This window comes from Dipodomys spectabilis, unplaced genomic scaffold, assembly GCF_019054845.1.
Source record: "Dipodomys spectabilis isolate Male_0828 unplaced genomic scaffold, ASM1905484v1 ptg000297l, whole genome shotgun sequence".
Lineage (NCBI taxonomy): Eukaryota > Metazoa > Chordata > Mammalia > Rodentia > Heteromyidae > Dipodomys > Dipodomys spectabilis.
The window spans coordinates 15,260,908-15,280,062 of record NW_024870974.1 but is presented as its reverse complement, the minus strand read 5'-3'; the positions used below and the strand labels follow the sequence as shown (position 1 = coordinate 15,280,062).

General features: G+C 41.4%; 1 protein-coding gene across 8 annotated transcripts in view; it reads right to left on the bottom strand.

The window, feature by feature from the left end:
- Window positions 1-11,568, bottom strand: part of Fbxw7 (F-box and WD repeat domain containing 7) — a 113,239-nt gene extending 101,671 nt beyond the window's left edge. For 7 of the 8 annotated variants that reach the window (XM_042701640.1, XM_042701641.1, XM_042701639.1 and 4 more), the window contains exon 1: window positions 10,436-11,565. The gene's annotated coding sequence lies outside the window, so the exon portion shown is untranslated. Of the gene's footprint in view, window positions 1-10,435 lie in introns of all 8 variants that reach the window. The other variant, XM_042701648.1, reaches the window with a different exon arrangement.
- Window positions 11,569-19,155: the final 7,587 nt, after the last annotated feature.

Sequence of the window (19,155 nt, the reverse complement as noted above, 5' to 3'; positions counted from 1 at the left end):
TTAAAAAAAGAGAGACTCACCAACTCAGTTAATAATACCTACAAGGTAGAAAATACAAAATGGGGAAGAAATGAAAACACCTTAAAAAGGGTGACTAGCATCTCCTCTGAAGAAAATGATATAGATTAGCAAAAATTGAGAAGCTGAGGAGGCTTAACACTTCTAGAAAAATGAAACAGAAGGTTGGAGTAATGAAAGTTTTGAGACAGTTGATCTATGTTGTAAGGAAATCAAGGAAACAATGAAGACTCTAAGGTTGCCTTAAAATAAGATTTAGCTGTAGTTGGAGACATTCAGTCTCCATTTTATGTATTCCCACATTTTATGTGTTCCCACCATCAAACACTGAAGCACAGCAACAGAAAGAATAAATGAATGAATAAATAAATTTAAATAAATAAATAAATTTAAAGGTGAATAATGGTAATTAATGGCAGCTTCACTATTCAAAGTACAACAACCGAATTTCATAAGCTAAATCATAGATCATCTATTTTTGCATTATTGGTATGCTTTGTCTCCTCCAACCAGAAAGTTTGGATCAAGCAGGTATTTTTATGCTTTGTTCACTTATATCAATGCCTGACATAGTTGGTATTCAGTAAATAATGCTGCAAAATAAAAACAATGACAAAATTATGAATGACATTCAAAAACAAAGACCACATATGCCTTCATCATTTAAAAAAAACACAACTTCACAGAAATAACTCACAGTAACTTAATACTGCAATATTTATTATTAATGAAGCAGCTTGCTGAAAGAACACAGCTTTATCTGCTCAATCCTCTTAATTAACCTATGAGGGAGGTAGGTACTATTATTATCATCCAAGGTTTACAGGAAATGCATGAAATAACTATCCAGTGGTCACAAAGTGGCCAAGCTGGAAACTGGGTTTATCAACTCCAAAGTTGCCTCTCAGCTACTAAGTCACATACAGAATTACAAGTATCCTTCTTAGGCAAACCTGGAGAAATGTGGCCAGCAATGAATAAAGGCAAACTCCAGTGTTAAGTCAAAAATTTTTTGTCCAAGCCCTTCTCCTACAGGGTATTAGAGGAAATTCCCCCACCCCTCCACCCCCAAAAACACTGATAGTCCAAAACAAATGAAAATTCAAAGATTTAAAGAATCCAGATGTTGTAAAGCCAGGAACAATAATCAGTCATCTAATCAACATTTCAAAGGGTAGTAGATAACAAGTGGTAACAGCCCAGTCTACAACACAAAAAATAACAGGTTATGACCACTGACCAAAGGAAAGTGGCTCAGTGGTAGAGTGCTTGCCTTGCATGCATGAGGCCCTGGGTTCGATTCCTCAGCACCACATAAGCAGAAAAAGCTAGAAGTGGTGTTATGGCTCAATTGGTAGAGCGCTAGCCTTGAGCTGAAGAGCTGAGGGACAGTGCCCAGGCCTAGAGTTCAGGCACCATGACTGGCAATAAAAAAAAAAAAAACAGACCTCAAAACTTCCAGAGCCATTCCCTCCATTACCGGTGTCTAGTATTCCCTCCCTCTTATTCTCACCAATCCCTTATACATTCCATTTCTAGTCTCCTACTGGATGGTTCTTATGTTGTTTAAAAAAAAAAAAAAAGCTTGAAGCTGTTTTCTTCTCTACATTTCTAAACCTAGTACATTAAAATTCTATAGTTGTCTAATAAAAAAAAAATTCGGCTCAAAAATGCTCATTGGAAAAAAGTTCCCGCCCCCCCCCCCCCACTTTTTTTTTTGGTCATTGGGCTTGAACTCCTGGTGCTGTCCTTGTGCACTTCTGCTCAAGGCTGGCCCTCAACCACCTGAGCCACAGCACCACTTCCAGTTTTCTGATGGTTAATGAGAAACGAGTCTTATGGACTTTTCCTGTCCAAGCTGGTTTTGAACTGCGATCCTCAGATCTCAGCCTACATACAGGTGTTGAGCCACCAGTGCTCGGCTACCACTTACTCTTTACTAAAGTTAATATTACCAAATTCACATGGAAATCAATTAAGAGACTTACCAATGACATAAAATGGCCCAAATTCTTACCCAAAAAACAACCTTCTGGTATTATAACTTATCAGGAAAATATCAAACATGCTTTTCCCACAAATATTCAGAATCTAGTCATAATTATAAAACTCTTTTTAAAAAGCTCTGAAATGCTAAGATCCCCAGAGACCCAGGGCCAAATGCTACCAGCAAAGAAAAATATGTAAAATACTGAAATTTTTTTAACTACTCAGTAAATTAACCAGGGCTGTTGACAAATAAACCAACCTAATTTTTCATTTACCTGAAAATCTAAAGAAAACTTGCCTTAGTTGGAGAAGTAAAGCCCAGCGCTGATGGCTCACTTATAATCCTTAGGTACTCAGAAGGCTGAGATCTGAGTACAGATTTAGGTTTGAAGCTGGCTGGGGCTAACAATTCCTGAAGATCCTAAATAACCAGCAGGAAGCCAGAAGTGGGTGTGTGGCTCAAGTGGTAGAGAGCCAACCTTGAGTGGAAGAAGCTGAGCCACAGTGTAAAACCCTGAGGTTCAAGCCCCAGAACCAGCACAAGAAAAAAAGAAAAAAAATTGAGAGAATAAAGAGCTTAGAAGATAAGCAGTTAACCAGTGCTAAGAAATATGTCTCGGGCTGGGAAGATGGCTCAGTGGTAGAGCGCTTGCCTTGCATGCATGAGGCCCTGGGTTCGATTCCTCAGCACCACATAAGCAGAAAAAGCTGGAAGTGGCGCTGTGGCTCAAGTGGTAGAGCGCTAGCCTTGAGCTGAAGAGCTGAGGGACAGCACCCAGGCCCAGAGATCAGGCCCCATGACCGGCAAAAAAAAAAAAAAAAAGAAATATGTCTCAAATTTTTTATCATGCCTATGGATCTTTTTTTTTTTTTTTTTTTTGGTGCTAGAACTCAGGGTCTAGACACTGTCCCTGGCCCTTTTTTTTTTTTTTTTTTTTTAACTCAAGGCTAGCACTCTACCATTTGACCCACAGCTCCACTTCTGGCTTTTTTGGTAGTCTCACAGACTTCCCTACCCAGGCTAGCTTCAAACCACAATCCTGAGATCTCAGTCTCCTGAGCAGTCAGAATTACAGGCATAAGGCCTGGCTAGATTTTTAATATACTCACCTTAAATATATGCTTTTATCAAATAAAACAGAATATACTAGGTAAAATCAAATTGTTCTCAAAACAGAAATACTTTCCAAATACCAAAACAATAATCATTTATTCCTTGCATTGGCCAGTAAAACAATAATTATACCAGGCTTAAAGCAATAATATCTTTTTTTTGTCGGTTGTGAGGCTTGAACTCTGGGCCTGGACACTGTCCCTCAACTCTTCAGCTCAAGGCTAGCACTCTACCACTTAAGACAGAGCTACTTCCAGCTTTTTCTGTTTCTATGGTGCTGAGGAATCGAACCCAGGGCCTCATGCATGCAAGGCAAGCACTCTACCACTGAGCCACCTTTCCAGCCCCATTTCTGAAAAATGGGACTATTCAAGGAATATTTAAGAAGAAATACATATTAATAGTTTTGTGAAAAAGACAACAAAAATTATATAAATTAATTTATAAATAAAATTCTTTCTATCTTCATTTGATATAAATGATAATTAAGTCTTCAATTCCACGATCTTTTAAAGCTGTTTATCTACAACAGATAAAGGGACTGAAAATTAAAGGAGCTAATAACTGAATTATATTCTCATATTTCCCAATGGACAATTTAAAACAAAGTTACTTATCAGAGATAGAGACAATCAATGATTGGGGGGAAAAACTCTTTCCTGGCCAAGCGCCAGTGGCTCACACATGTGAGCCTCACTACTCAGGAGGCTAAGATCTGAGGATCACATTCAAAGCCAGCCCTGGCAGAAAGGTCCATGAGATTCTTAGACTCTTAACTCCAATGCAACACCAGCACTTAAGCACTGTGGCTCAAGTGGTAGAGCGCTAGCCTTGAGCTGAAGAGCTCAGGGACAGCGCCCAGGCCCAGAGTTTAAGCCCTATAGCCGACCAAAAAAAAAAAAAAACCTCCTTCCTGTTCCATATACAACTGAGGTCTTTAGAAATGAACTCCAAAATCTTTTATTTCTTTATAAAGACAACAGTTTTAAAAAAAAACTAGAGAAAGTTTTTAAGACTATTTAACAAAGTGCTAATGAATCACATACTTGCTTTAGATGCTTTTGTAAGCACTGTAATTCAATAGTATTTTTCAGACCCAAGTCCTGAATTTACACATGGAACAATACAAAGCCTAACTTTTACTCTTTTATTTACAACACATAGGTTTATGAGACTCAATAAACTGACAGGTCATATACAACACAGTAGGTACTAGACTAAAGTTTTACATGTTGTCTTACGTCATTTAAACCTCGTAACAACCTTGTGAAGGACATGTTTTCCCCCATCAACAGGTGCTAAAGCCAATATTAAATAAGTAGTTTGTCCAAGGTCATGTAGCTAAAAAATGTACTCTTTACCCAAGTCTTCTGCCTTGAAAGTATCTTATTAGGTAAATGAGAGGAGAACCAGCAACTTGTTGCTGTTTCCAGGTGTGTGTGATTTGAAGCCCTGGGTAGTTATAAATTACTACTGTGGATGAAGCTAATTCTTCTGAGACTTAGGAGGCCATGAAAAGTTATTCCCTCCAGAGTCCTCTAAAAAGCATGTCATCCTAAAAGACTGACAAATTATGCATTCTTCTAAAAAACAAACCAGCAATTTGCCTTGTGACTTCAGTATGATGCGTATGTTAGTGGGTTCAAGACTCTGGAAGTAAGCCAGGCATGGTGGGGCAATTTGGGAAGCTATGGTTAGAGATCCAGCCATTCTGAGCTGAGACCCTGTCTCAGAAAAGAAAGGAAGGAAGGGGGAGGGGGACAGGGGAAGGGAGAAGATGGGAAGAGGGACAGAGGGGGAGAGAGGGAAGGGAACAGAAGGTTAAAGGACTGAGATCCAGCCATTCTGAGCTACTAGGTGAGACTCTGTCTCAAAAAAGAAAAAAGAAAAGAAGGGAACAGATTTTGCTCTTAAATAAACCTAAAAACCCCAAACCCTTCCCCCCCCCCAAAAAAATGGAAGAGGAAGAGAAACTGAAGTAACAGGCACACTGGAAGACAACTGGCCCTCCATACCTGTGACTTCCACATATGTGCAGATCTTTTGTCTTCTCACTCTACTTAATACAGCATAACAACTATTATTTACATGACATTCACACTGTATTAGGAATAATTAGAGATAATTTAAAGCATAGGAGAGGATATGTACAGGTTATATGCCAATACTACTTTATTTTATAGAAAAAACTTGGACATTCTTATGGCAATCAATCCCCCAGACACAGAGGAATGACTAAACTGAATGAAATAAAAGCAGTTGAAATTTAAAAAACAATCACTATAGCTGAGTGCCGGTGACTCACACCAGTAATCAATCCCAGCTACTCAAAAGGCCAAGATCTGAGGATCAGAGTTCAAAACCAGCCAGGGCAGAAAAGTCCATGAGACTCTTATCTCCAATTAACCACCAAAAAACTGGAAGTGGCACTGTAGCACAAGTGGTAGAGCACTCACCCTAAAGAGTGCAGGGACAGTGCCTAGAGCCAGAGTTCAAGCCAAATAAATAAATAAGCAATCTTTAAGTACATTAAACTTTAATGTTCTTATAATTTGACTAACATTTGTCTGATTCAAACTAAGCATAAATACCTTCAATTTTTATCTTCAAAGTACTTTATTTTTAGAACCTTTCAAAATTATACACAATAAGCCTCTTTTCAAGTCCTTTTGGCCATGATATAAAGCCAAAGTATCTATCACGATACACCATCTTTGGATAGATGGGAAAGGTCTCTATTCTTTACCTGCAAGTCTTTAGCAATGATATCACCCTTACTCTTCAATCTATATTCATCATTATGATTTTGGTCTTCTGCTTAATGAATAAACATTTTAATATTGCACAGAAGAGTATATCTCACCTAGAAAAGATAGACCACCTAAAATAGCCAGCTTTGGCTTTGTAGTATAATGAAGCCAATATTCTTTGTTGGTAGATCTTCAATCCTCCATAGCACAGATCTGTAAGTTTTGACCCACACAAATCAAATCCAACCTGCCTCTTGTTTTTATCTTCATGCAAATTCCATTGATCACAGTTACTAAAAGAACACGTGACTACAAAACCTAAAATATTAACTAGCCTGTAACAAAAAATGTTTGCCAATCCTTCCTCTGTACAATAAGATGTCAGAGGGAGCACAAGACTTCAAGAACTATCTCCAAAGCACAATGGAATGGGCAGCTGCTAAGCTACACATAGACTTTGATGTGATCTACTGCTAAGACATGTACAAACACACTCTCCAAGGCTGACTAATCATCTCATATTAATCCCAAAGTTGTAAGGCAAAACACTTAAGTTACCGCTCCCCTACTATCAGAGTCCCACCTTTCTCACAGTTATTAAAAGACTGACTTTTCAGTCCATCTAAAGGATTCCACCAACATAAGAAAATGTTGTGGAAAGCGGAAGAGAGAAGGTCCCAACGCAGCATATATCCTAATCCCTACACCCGTACCCTAGAATCATTGTGACCTTTCTCCTGGCCAACTATCTGTTCCCAAGAGGGATCTTCCAATCAAATACTCTCTTAGGAAGCCAAAGAAGCTCTACAGTGGTTCTAAAATCAAAACACAAAAAGTGTCAGTACTTGCAATCTTTAATCCTTGTTATAAAGTCAACACCAGATGCTAGCCACAAAAAGTCTAAATATTTTTAATGTCAGATTTTTTTTAATAAAAAGGTTTTCTTAAAAACAAAAAAAGTAAAGCACTCTCAGCACTCCTTGCCAACACAGGGATATCCCCTCCATTGTATGGGACACAAAGACGCACACCAACTGCAAGCAAGGGAAATAGCATTCCCTGTCAGCTATTTTTAGATCCACTTGGTAGTAGTAAGACCAAACTTAAGATGACCATTAATACAAGGTAAACTTTTAAAATATGAATATAGGGAAGCAAATCTGCCCATTTACTATAAGTTCTTTAACAATGAAATTCTGTTTGCTGAACTTAATCTCAGAAAATGGAATACCAGATTAAAAATCTATAGCTGTTCCAAAAATACAAAATCATATGCCATAGGACTAAAACAGTGGTCATGTTTAAAGGCTGCTCCTTCCTTTTCAAATACTTTTCAAGTATTATCCACTTATAAAATATCTTTTTCATTGAGGAAGAGTCTCATCTAGTCTCTGCTCTTACTGTTTATTTGCTTGGTCGAACACAAATCCTAGCTCTCAAAATAAAAATACCCATTTTTCAGTTCTTCACTTGCTATGTACAATTTCAGAAACGTGTTTTGAAAATCTCCTAACACTATCAGCCTATCACTCATTAAACTATTTCACTGTCTTGAAATTATCAGTATCTAACTTTTAACTCAAAAAGTAACATCTAAAACAAAGTGCACTGCCCTGTTTCTGAATTCTTTCTTAACAAGAAACTACTGGCACACTAAAATATTAAAGACATCTTTTCCATCCCTCCTCCTGATAAGCCCCTAGACAATGTCAGTTCCCCCCCCCCAAAAAAAAGAAAAGAAAAAAGAAACACACAAAAAAAAAACAAAAATCCTAATCTTTGAGATAAAATGTAATCATCTAAAACTACCCTCTCAGGAACATTGATGTAAACTGCTTGTTGGGCCATAAGAGAGCATATACAGTCTACACAAACACAAATTGGCCTGGAACTCTACTCAGTAAACCTTCCTCTCACTGGGTGCCAGTGGCTTACACCTATAATCTTACTAGGAGGCTGAGATCTGAGGATCCATGTTCAAAGCCAGCCCTGGCAGAAAAGTCCATGAGAATCTTATCTCCAATTAACCACCAGAAAACCAGAAGTGGTGCTGTGGCACAAGTGGTAGAGCACTAGCCTTGAGCTGAAGAGCTCAGGGACAAAGCCCAGGCGCAGAGTTCAAGCCCCATGACCAACCAAAATAAAGACAGAAAGAAATAACCTTCCTCTATAGGGATTTCCTTCACATCAATCTAACTTCTTAATCAGACCTGTCTTCTATTCCTTCAAATTCTAAAAGTCTTGATTTTGTCTCCATGTGATCTTTTCTCCCTGAAACATACATTCTCAGATTCAGCTCCAAATAATTCTGTGTAGTGTAGGACAAAATCAACATTTCCCTAATGAAAATACACAACTACATTTACAACTATAAGACAGGAACCAAACACATGGACCTGGTATATAGTGGTCTTAAATTAGTATTGGTCCATTTTCCCTTTCCTACAGATTTGAACAATATGTATTTGATTGCTTCTGCCACCCATATACATATCAAACATAGATACACAAAATATTGTCATTTCTACCCAAATATTCAAAACAACATTACCATGACTGTTAACCAAATTACAGTCAAAGCAATACAAGTCCTAAAGTAAGTAAGCAATTCTGAACAGGTACAAGCTACACTCAAATGGTAGTTTTATGACTTATGCTCCACTCCAAGTATCAGCCTATAAAGATGAGATTTCTCCATCATCTTTGGAAAAAGTGGAATATATAACTTTTTCAATGTCATAAAATAAGGAAACATAACCAAAAACAATTTTTCCAATTATAGATCTAACCTTACATCCCACTACCAGATATTTTCATTCAAGTTCTCATTTAAAATACAATGTATGGTTCTTACAAAAGCTTAAGAATAACAAAGTACATAAACTAAGCAAAACAGAAGTTCCAGGGCAAGGCAAAACTGTCAAAGAACTTGTTCCAAGAAAGCACTGAGAAAGAGGACAGTAGAGAAATCAACATCTACAAAACCAGGAAGAGATAAGGTCAAACCTGATTTAGCATTTCACAAAACACAAACTCCGATCTCATCTTGGAACTAGGAGGTAAGTCTAAGACAATATAAAAGCTAGTAAGTTTACAGAACTGTTATTTTAAGGAGGTAAAAGTTTTGGATAATTACATTTAAGAAAGTTTAAATGAATTCACTCATGATAAGGAATGGAAAAATTTGAATAGATAAGCACAGATTTCTATTCATTCCCACAAAGCATCTCTAACCCTAGCAAATTAGTAAGGGTTAGCAAAAGTCCACATTTTAGTTGTTCAGATGGACCAGAATTCTCCATCTACACTACCTATGCCTTGTTACAGAATATTCCACTGGGTATTTAACCTTTAAGGTATTTAAGTTAATCCTTAAATATGTGAAGTGGTAGTTGCTTTATGTGTATACTAGTACTGGGGCTTGAAGTCAAGGCCTGGGCACTATCCCTTAACTCTTACATTCAGTGTTCTCATTCTACCATTTGAGCCACACATGGCTTTTTGGGGGTTAAATGAGGTTAAGAGCCTCACAGACTTCCCTCCCTGGGATGGGCTGACCTCTAAAGGATGCTCAGATCTCAGCCTCTTGAGTAAGCTAGGGTTACAGGTAGAAGCCACCGGGTAACCAGCATTAATTATTTTACACACTTTTACTTTGGTACCCTGAGAAAATACCTAGAATACAAGTCAAAAATTTTATAGCCTTCAACTTTAAAGTAATAGGGGGGGGAAAAAAAACATTCTTAACTGAGAGGTAAATATAATCAGTCTCACACCATATTCACAAGAAAAAAAAAAACTGCTGTCAAGTAAAACACCATCACTCAAAAAAAAAAAAAAAAAAAGTTGTTGGATGAAAGGGCAAGGGTAGCAACTTTTATAAAATGACAAAGACAGTCAGCTCTGTCCCCATTATAAGTCCCCAGTCAGTAGTGATTAAGAACTGAATTTCCTAAGCAACTTAAATCTGTTGGAGTCCTCTTATAAAGAGGAATTGTGGAGTCAGGAAGTGATAAAGAAAACCTTATACCAATAGGTACTAATATGAAAAAACAAATCAGTTATCCTCTCAAGGAAAACTAAAAGGAAAAAAGTGTTTTTCTTTTACTTTCGAGGGTTCAGACTGTAAGTGGTTCCCACGTGGGAATCCAAAAGTGTTGCCCAGAAACAACTGCCACGCTATATCACAGCCGGTGTAGCAGGAAAAGGTACAGTACAGAGATATCCTTTGTGCGCACAGAGGCTATGGCTTCCTCAATTTCCATTTGCCAATTACTTGCCAGAAGAAAGGTGCGTATTCCCACTCTGGAGCAGTCAGAACTCCTCAAAGATCATCCTGTACCCTGCAAGCTACGAGGTTTACAAAGCACAGAGCTACCTACTGTCTTCTCTTCTGTGCCAAAGAAAGGGACACAAGAGATCTTCTCACCTCTACACACCAACCCTCCGGCAACACACTCCAACCTCCCCCCACCCCCCCCCCCCCGCCAAAAAAAAAAACTCACAACCAGCTGCGGCAACTCCCACTTTCCATCCCGCCGTTCACCCTCCCGAGGCTACTCACGCTGTGGGGATGAGCCGCAGCGCCAAGAAAGTAGCTGGAGTTCCCTTCCTCCTTGGGACCGCGGGGACAGCTGGGGAAGGCTGGGCGCGGAACTGTGCAAGAAGCGGTGCTGCCGTGGCTCCGTCGGCCGGCCACCCCGGTCTCTTCCGCGCGGCCAGCGGAGGTGGCGGCGGTCCCTCTCACCTCCTCTTTTCCTCTTCCTGGGTCTCAGGCTGGGGCTCCGGCCCGTCCAGGGCCACTTGTCCCGGGACAGTCACGTTTGGAAAGCTCCGGATTTTGTTTTTATAAAGTTTCCTCTGGGCGGAGGCTGCAGCCGGCCCCCCGGTTCCCCCCCGGCCCCGCCGCCCGGAGGGCTGGGGCGGGGGAGGGGGCTCTAAGAACTCCCGGAGTCCAGCCGAGGAGCCGGGGGGCCGGCGGCTGGCCGAGGGAGAAGACCCCCCCCGGAGGGGGTGGAGGGGAGGGGAAGGTAGGGAAAGGACGACGGCGCCGGTCCGGCTCTCCCCGCCGCCGCTTCACATCGGGGTCCCCGCCCCCCAGGGCGGGGGGTGGCTGCCCGGCTTGGGGTTCCGACTCATACACTTCGGAGCGCGATGCTACGGCCCCGGGCGGGTGGCTGAGGTAGCGGCGAGGCTGGGGACCCGGCCGGCTCCGCTCGGCGCCGCCCCCGCTCCCGGCTCCCGCATGTGTCGCGGCGGCTGGGACCCCCCTCCCGACACCTTGGGGGTCCTTCGCCCCAAGCCCCGGGACGAGGCAGCGATTCCAGCCCCGCCTCAGCGTCCTCTCACCGCGAAGTAGCTACCAGTCCCGGCCGAGCGCGGCAGCCGCCTCCCTGCCCCCCTGCCGCCGGCTCCGGCTCCGGCTCCGGCTCGGGCTCCGGCTCCGGCGTGTGCAGCCGCCGCTGCCGGCCGGGAAGGTGAAGGGGGGGAAGAGGAGGGCGGCCGCAGCTCCCGCTGGCCCGGGTTGGGGCAGAGGTCTCGGCGGCGGCCAGCGCACGGTGGCCGGGTCCCTCAGATGCCCTCTCGCGCTCACTACCTCGGCGGCGGCGGCAGCGGCGGCGGCGGCGGTGGCGCCCGAAGCTCCGCTCGCTGTCTGCCTCGCTCGGTGCGGAGCTCTCGCCTCACTCCAGAGAGAGGGGCGGGAGGAGAGCGGCGCAGGCGGATGACGCAAGTCGCCTAGCAACCACTCTCCGCCCCCTCCCTTCTCTTTCCGCTCCGAGGCTTCCACCGCTGGCCTTTTTTCCCTCCACTCCAGCCACCCCGCCCTGGGCGACTCCGGCGCTTCTTGATGACGTTTGAAGGGAAGAGGAAGTCGAAGATCGGCGAGCGGGTGGGTGCGCCTCGGGCCGCGGGACTCGCCGCTGCGGCCGCCGCCGCCGCCGCCGCCGCCGCCGCCTCCACCGCGGCCGCCGCCACCGCCTCCACGACCGCGTCAGAACTGAAGAGAGGAAGGGGAGGAGCCCGGCGGAGCCGGAGCCGCCGCCCGACCTCGCCCCTGACCCGAGGGCGGCGGGGAGAGGTTGTTCGGCGGCGGTTTCCTCCGGGGAAGGTGGGGGCTGCGCCACCTGCGAGCGGAGGCCCGGGCCGCGCGGCCGGACTCCGTCGCGCACCACCCCGAGGTGAGGCATTCGGCCACCACCGGGACCTCGAAACGCCGGATCGATGGAGAAGTGGTCTGGCAGCCCGGGTGGGTGCACCTGCTCCGGGGAGCGGGCGCCCCACCCTTCCCGTGTGGTGGCGCGAGACCTCGCGGCGGAAGACTTGTGGTCGGCCGAGCAGATGTTTACTCGGCGAATGAATGAGTGAGTGAGTGAATGAATGAGTGAACCGCACTAGTGGAGCTCGGAGATGATGGAGGTGCAAGCACGTGGCGAAGATGCGAGCCGCGAGGCTCCCCCTCCACCTTCCCCCCCCCCCCCCCCGTTCCCCCAGCCCCCTAGCCGGGGAAAGGAAACGAGTGCGACTTGAGTACGGAGTCACCACCTTGGTGTTCCGGAAGAAGGAGGCGAATTGTCGGGGCGGGGGAGGGGGTCTGAAGAGAGATTCCTCCTCCTAGGTATCACAGAGGGAATTTCGACTGTATTTCCAAGAGAAAATGTAGTAGTGGCTGCCATTTAAGAGTCACTCTGTTTACTGTTTGGGGCTTTGGAGAGCCGGATCTTGGTTTGTTGGGGGTTTTTTGTCATTGCCCCTTGCAGTCGTCTAGAAATTTTGGCCTGTGCCTCAGGCCTGACTGAACTATTTGTGAAATAAATATCATTGCAGTTTGCCAGTTAACCAGCGATGTTGCTGTCCTGGAAAGTAAATTCAAGTTTAAAAAAATTCAAAAACAACTCATGGAATGTAGTGTAGTTCTCTAGGAATATTTTGAAAGGACAACCACCCTCAAAACTATGTGTCAAACCTGTTCTGCTGAGTAGTGTGAGCATGAGACTAAAGCAGCAGCAATGAAGAAAAGGAAAAAAACAAAAACCAAGGCTTGGGAGCCGCTGTGATGGATATTACAAGTCTCCACCTGAGGTAGGGAAATAGGAACAAGTGTGTAATAGAGTCGAGAGGCTCAGTGTTTCTGCACTCCCATCACCATGTATGTGCAAGCAATAGGCCAGGGAAACTTCTAATGGGTGATTTAACAACTAGTTTTTATTAAAGTGCTGCAGGAAAAGTGGATGAGAAGGGGAGGGGAGAAGGATGCTGCAAAAGCAAGGAGACACCCAAAAGTTGAACCTGACCATTTTGCCCTTCACCTAAAGTTCCAAGTGCCAGGCTGATCATCTGCCTTAATTCCCTAGATTTGACCGCCTCTGTGTGACCAGCACCCCAGATTACATTAACAGGAAATCAGATCTACGGTCAGTGGCAGCAGAATCTTTTTTTTTTCCTTTGCTTCTGACAGTCTTCCAGTTTTGCTCTGTTTTGACACTGAGCAGAAATTAAAGGAATAAGACACAAATTTAAACTTTGGTGAAGCTGAGCACCACATAGTTTAACTTTGTGGGCTTTGAATCGAAAGAATACAGACAGCAGAGCTGTATCACCCAGCGGAGAACACCTCCAAAAAGTGTGCCCGACAGTTTTTCTTTAAAAAATAAAAACCCCAAAAATGGTTTTATTATTCCAAGAGATCAATTTTAATAAGACCCTTTATACACATGTGCTACTACTGAGAATTACACATCAAAATCTCACAAAGTTTTTCAAAGGCCTGTAAGTGTAATTTTCTAGGAACAGAAATTTTTAAAGGGCTAGAATTCTGAGGACTATGTTTTGAACTTGGAACCTCCAGTAGTTCCGCCTGAGAACCCTAACAGCTAACTCAGGAAAACAGCTGCAACTAGCCACTGGGGAGGAGGAACACTGGGGAGGAGGAAGTGCATAGATTTCTAACTTGTTCAACATCTTGTTGGCTCTGATTCTCATATTGCTTATAACTCTAGAGGACAGATCAACTAGTTAATTCATAATTCAAAAGAAACCAGGGCTGGGAAAGTGGCTTAGTGGTAGAGTGCTTGCCTAGCATGCATGAGGCCCTGGGTTCAATTCCTCAGCACCACATAAAGAGAAAGGGCCAGAAATGGCGCTGTGGCTCAAGTGGTAGAGCCCTAGCCTTGAGCTGAAGAGTTGAGGGACAGTGCTCAGACCCAGAGTTCAGCCCCCACAACCAACAAAAAAAATATATTTTTATTGTCAAATATTTTAAATGCATAAAGTAACTATAGTATTTCTATTGTTTTACCACAAACATTCATCCCTAAGCAATATATTGTTTAGTTTTGCCCTGTCTCTTGGACTTCATGTAAATGTAACGTAATATATAATCTATTATGTTTGTTGCATTTGCTTAACATTGTTTTAATCCATTGGCTATTTGGGTTGTTCATACAGCTGTAATTCATACACTTAAATTGCCATCTATTACAGTGTTCTGTTGTACCAATATGTGACAGTTTAGGAATTCTGTTAGTGATGTCTGCTTGTTTAGTTTGGAGTTATAATAAATGTTGTCAGCATTCCTCAGATATGTATCCATCCACCATCTACATCAGTTTCTGTATGGTCTATACTTGGGAAGGTATCATAAACTTGAATAAATAATGCTATACTGTCTTCTTCTAAGGTAACACCCTCACAGCACTAGCCAGGTATGAGTCCCATTGCTCCACTCCTCACAACACTCAGTATTGTCCACCCTTTTCATTTTTGCAGCTGAGTGGATGTGCAGTAGTGTCTCACTTTGGTGTTAAATTACATTTTCCCAGTGACTGACACTACTGAGGATCTTTTCATATGTCAGCTAGCCATTTGTGGAGCATATTGTTATTTGAATACCTGATCTCTGAAATAAGTTTTCAGTATCCTTTTGTAGTCCACATTTGAACAATGAAATTCGGGTAATGCTATCAAATAAGGCACGTTTGATACATGGCTTTCCAAAATAAGAATAATTGTAATTTATCAAATGATCTTTAATTAATGTGACTAACTTCTTAACAGTAAGGTTCTACAGTAACTTTTTTTAAGATCTTTATCTTCCAAAATACTGATCTTTCAACTGTACTAGAATTCTCTCATGATAATTTTTGGTTTTGTTGTATTTTAATTTTTCCCAGATATCTTAAGACAGTTTTATTCTTTTGAAGACATATAAGTAAAGCTTCTGATGTCTTTGTTTATTTGTGTTTTGCTTACAGGCAAGTACATTAAAAAAAAAACCTTTTCCCACCACAGTTATTTCATTTCCCAAGTTCATTGATTTTTATAAAAGTCACATTGGTTCTTTTTTGCTTCTTCTAAAGTTCACTTAAAATACATGTTGTTGCTGCTGTTTAATTCCCCGTATTACTATAAAACAAACCACTGATTACTCTGCCTGGCCCATTTTTCCCAGCATATTCCATTTGATTATTTTCTTACCTCTCATTCTTTGTTTAGAGAGTGATATTTTAAAATCGGAGGAAGCTGAGACCCAGAGAAATTAAATGACTTACACAGAGTCAGGAAAACAAATAAATAGGAAGCCTGGGCTCCACCCCCATGTCTTCAAATGCAGTATACTTGCCATTTTCTCATATTGGCTCAGTCTTCGGGAGCAGTCAACTAAACTAATTCCCAAAGTCTATACAGCTCTGTGTTTCTTAGGTCCATTTCTGTCCAACATTCCTCCTGTAGATGACCTTGAGCTTTCTTCCAGCCCAAAGTCTTCCCTCTCCTTGAATTTTTCCCAACTTTTTAAGAATCTTCCAGAGCACCCTTGAATGTCACAGTTTGTGTTGGATCTTACTTTTTACCCACCTTTGGGGCCACCAGACTGCTTTTCACCACTAGAATTCATTCTTTGCTTTCCTTTACCAGTGTTGTTTTGTTATTTAACAATGTTATTTTGACATTTAAACCTTCATACACAAAAAAGTGCAAGATGCCCACATTTTTTTTTTTTTTTTTTTTGCCCAGATGCATCAGGGTACAATCCTCACATCTCTGGGATTATAGCCTCCAGAAAGCTCAATGTGAAATTACTATGGACCTGGTTACCAAATCCAACAGCTTTTTCAAGCAACAACTGACACTGGATTCTTCTGTGAAATTCTTCACAGATAAAAATAATGAGGCTTTGAGTGCCAGTGGCTCATTCCTGTGTTCCTAGCTACTCAGGAGACTGAAATCTGAAGGTCTCGGATCAAAGCCAGCTGGGGCAGGAAAGTCCGTGAGACTCATCTCCAGATAACCACCAAAAAGCTGGAAATGGAGCTTGGCTCAAATGCTAAGGTGCTAGTGTTGCACAGAAAAGTTTAGGACCAGGCTCAGTCCCTGAATTTAAGCCCAGGATCAGAATGCACACACCCAAAGTAATACAGCCTAGTGACAGACTGATTGTGAAGGATGGAATATGTTTTAAACCAATCTTTCTCCCACTTAAGCTCTTCTTAACATAATTTTTAAATTATTTTATTCTGTTTGCCAGTCTTAATCTGATCCTTAAATTATTAGGCTCTAAATAGTCTCATTCAATTTTTGCTTGTTGTGGTTTGCCATGTAGGAGGAGCAAACAATCTTTTTCTAGCCACATAGAAGGATTATTTCCCAGCCTCCCTTGCTGGGACCTTGCAGTTAAGCTGGCCAGTAGAATTCGGGAAGAAGTAATGTCTTAGTAATAAGGTTTAATGAGAACATCTTCCCATGAAATAATCTGTAATCTTGAATTTGAGAAAAAAGAATTGTTAAGGTAGTGGATCATATATGATATAGTGAATCCAAGTCTCCTTGCTTGGGGGGCTATGAGCCAACTCCAGTCCAACAGTGATATGAGGAAGTTATAGAGTTGTATTGCATTAAATCGCTAAGACTGCCACCACATTTGTACTTAGAAACGTAAAGCGTATATCAACAAATTGTATAGGTTGGTTATATAGATTTTGTGACCAGAATTTGGTTATGCTATTTTTATAGAACCATGATTTCTAATACAAACTATCAACTTGCAGAGAAAAAGAAAAAAAAAACCTGAAAGGCTTTGGTCAAAGAAGTGCCACTTAGCATATCAGAACCTATCCCAGTAGAAGAGTTTTCAAGGCCTCTTTTTCCAATAGGCTTCCATTTCAAGGATGAAAGACGTTAAGCTCCTCCAAGATTTCTGTCCAGAGCTGACATCTCTTTTACTAAACAAAAAGTCATCTATCATCCTTTATGAGAAGTCCATATGAGAAGTTCAGAGCCAGCCATGTGCACTGTAAACCCTGTCCTTGGGTTATTCCAATGCCTTATCCTCATATGTTACTGTTATTCTTTCATTAACACAAGACTTGTCTATATAGCAGACTTAGGTTTAGAGATGACAAATCATTGTTGTAGTATAAAAACGAACTTATGCACAGGAAGCAATATCAAGTTCAGTGTCAAACTCGATCAATTATAGTCTTAGGGAAATTCTCACTGATGAAGTTTCACCTTGCAATTTTTTCTAACCATACTGTGTTTGCTACCCTAACCCCCAGTGGCCGTCACATCTCTCCTGACAGTCTCCATGAACAGATTCCTTTTACTTTATTGAGCAAGCAATTCAACACTGGGTTTCTACCTTTCACAAGAAAAAAAAAAAAATCCAACTTGAGAATAACAAACATTCAGAAAAATCACTGCCTGCCTTAATAAAAAATTCACTGATACGGATCCCAAGGTTAGTGGAGTAGCTCAGAGATACCATGAAGGACCCAGGCTAGTCTCTTCCTTTGCCTTCCATTCCCAGGGTTTTGACTTATCAGTCCTGTTGCCTTGGGAATCATCACCACAATTCCTTTCCCAATATTTGCAGAACATTTCTATGTAGTTCTGATTGACAGGGTGATGTCTTTGAGTCTTGCCTAAGGGTAATAAGCACTTTATCTGGACATTGTAGCCAAAAGTGAGGCTGCATTCTATTTATGAGGAAAGAAGGAAGAACAGATCTAGGGTAGGAAATTACCCATTTCTGACACATTTAGAGATCTTTTCCTTAAAAGGACCATCTCTCCTGGAGATGAAAAGCCATTGTCTAAATCCTAAACCCCAGAAATAGCTACCAAAGGTTCTTATTCTGCAAAAGTAGTTTTCTTCTGGTACTAGGTGCATAAATATCAGTAATATGTACACTCCTTTTTTTTTTCCTTCTTTACAAAGAAGCAACTTAATTGCAAGAGCATTTTCAATAAATTATGGATTCCTCAAAGGGTCAGCTTTAGTCTTTTATATCATCATTGCAAAACATTTGCAATTTTGTAAGCTCTCTTTTAAACAGATATATGAGGTACTAAGTATTTCTTTCCTTTTTAAAACAAAGGCAAACATTTTTATTTCAAAACAATCCAAAACTTACTACAAAGTTCCAACTCAAATACAAACTTTATCTTAAATCATTTGAGTGTAAGCTAGCAATTTTATGTCCCATCATCCCCACATATTTGGAGATATACAGTGCATTATTTTAAATAATACAAGTATCAAAATCAGGGAATTAATGAGTTAGTATCTGTTACCAACATTAATTACCTATCCTGAGACCTCATCAAATTAATTGTTCTATCATTTCTTATAGCAAAAATAAAGGGCCTACTTTAGAATGTGTAGCATTAAATTGTCACATCTCCTTAGCATCTTTCTGTGTGCAAGCTTCTTTTCATCTTTGAGTGTCATGACTTTGATACCTTTGAAGGTGACAGCTGGTTATTTTGTGGGGTTCTGTTAAGCAGGACCATCATCACCAAAGTAATACTATATTGTTACTATGTCATATCAGGTAATAAGTTCAATCCATGCTATTAGTGATGACAATCACTTTAATCACTTGATTAAAATGGCATCTGCCAAGTTCTTTGACAATGAGTTTGTTCTTGGTGTTTGGAATTAATAAGTATTTTGTGAGGGGATAATTTAGATCTGGATATGTATATCCTATTTATTTTATCAGTGAAGACTAGATTTCCTATTTTATGAGTTACTATTATTTACTTGTCTCAGTTCTTAAATTTGCCCCTATTTCATTATGGGAGACCCCTTTAAATTGGCTTCTATATCATTTTGTCCCATTATTCTCTGAAGACTTACTTTCTATTTTAGCACAACAAAATGTTCCAGGCTCATCCTGTACTTTCCTTATCCCAGTGTTGGAATCAGTCATTTCTCCAAGGAATAGCATTGCCAAATAAAACACAAAATAATACATTAAATTTAATTTCAAAAGTATAATGAATA